General features: G+C 38.6%; 1 non-coding gene across 1 annotated transcript; it reads left to right on the top strand.

Annotated features, from left to right (window-relative positions):
- The first annotated feature begins 827 nt into the window (after positions 1–827).
- On the top strand, positions 828–901 carry TRNAE-UUC. The gene has a single exon. It is a non-coding gene; the product is annotated as a tRNA-Glu (tRNA).
- Positions 902–1,602: the final 701 nt, after the last annotated feature.

The following is a 1,602-nucleotide window of genomic DNA, read 5'->3' as shown; positions in this document are numbered from 1 at the left end:
TTTGCACAGCAAAGGAAACCAGCAACAAAATAAAAAGGCAACCTATGGACTGGGAGAAAATATTTGCAAATAATATGACCAACAAGAGGTTAATATCAAAAATAAGTAAACAGCTCACACAACTCAATGTCAGACAAACAAATAGACAACCCAGTAAAATATTGGGTTCAAGGCCTGAATAGACATTTTTCCAGAGAAGAAATACAGATGGCCAACAGGCACACAGAAACAAGCTTAGCATTGCCTATTATTAGAAAAGTGCAGATTAAAACAACTATGAGGTATCGCTTCACACCTGTCAGAAAGGCTCTCATAAAGAAGTATACAAATCACAAATGTTGGAGAGGATGTGGAGAAGAGGGAACATCTGTGTGCTATTGGTGGAAATGTACATTGGTGTAGCCACTGTGGAAAATGGTATGAAGGTTCCTCAAAAACTAAAATTAGCATACCATATGATTCAACAATCCCACTCCTGGACATAGAGCTGGAAAAAATGAAAACACTAATTTGAAAAGATACATGCACTCCAATGTTCATAGCAGTATTATTTATAACTGCTAAGATGTGGAAGCAAGCCATGTATCCATCAACAGATGAATGGATAAAGAGATGTGAGATATATATATATATATATATATGTGAATATTAGCCATAAAAAAGAATGAAATCCTGCCATTTGCAGCAATGTGGATGGATCTAGAGAATACTATGTTCAGTGAAGTAAGTCAGACAGAGAAAGACAAATACTGTATTATATCACTTATGTGGAATCTTAAAAAAGTCAAACTAGTAAGTATCACACAAAAAAGACTCACTTGGGGAATTCCCTGGTGGTCCAGTTGGTTAGGATTCAGCACATTCACTGCTGTGGCCCAGGGTTCGATCCCTGGTCAGGGAACTAAGGTCCCATAAGCTGTGTGGTTGGGCCAAAACAAAGAACAAAAGACAGATATAGAGAACTAGTGGCAACCAGTGAAGAGAGGAAAGTGGTGGGGGCGTGGTGGGGGGGCAGGCAAAATAGGGGTAGAGGATTCAGAGTCAGAAACTAATAGGTATAAAATAACAAGCTACAAGGATATATTGTGCAGCACAGGGAATGTAGCCAATATTTTATAATAACTATAAATGGAGCATAATCAATAAAAATTCAAATCACTATGTTGTACGCTTGAAATTAATATAAAACATATAGGTAAATCAACTATACTTCAATTAAAAAAACACATAAGTGCCTTGAAAGGTTGAAAGCAAGAAGATGAAAAAAAGTCAAGGTGTGTCTGGGCTCAGTGGCTCAGGTATGTCCAACTCTTTGTAGTCCCATGGACTGTAGCCTGCCAGGCTTCTCTGTCCATGGAATTTTCCAGACAAGAAGAGTGGAGTGGGTTGCCATTTCCTCCTCCAGGGTATCTTCCAGACCCAGGGATTGAACCCGAGTTTCCTGCGGCTCCTGCATTGGCAGGCAGATTCTTTACCACTGAGTTACCAGAGGAGCCCCAAAGTCTAGATAATTGCAAACAAAAGAAATGGTATAGTTTGGTTAATATCAGACAATCAAAAACTCTAAGGTGAATATTTACTTCAGAGATAAAGAGTAGGTCA

The sequence above is a fragment of the Cervus elaphus genome, chromosome 23 (genome assembly GCF_910594005.1).
Source record: "Cervus elaphus chromosome 23, mCerEla1.1, whole genome shotgun sequence".
NCBI lineage: Eukaryota > Metazoa > Chordata > Mammalia > Artiodactyla > Cervidae > Cervus > Cervus elaphus.
This window is presented reverse-complemented; position numbering and strand designations above follow the sequence as displayed.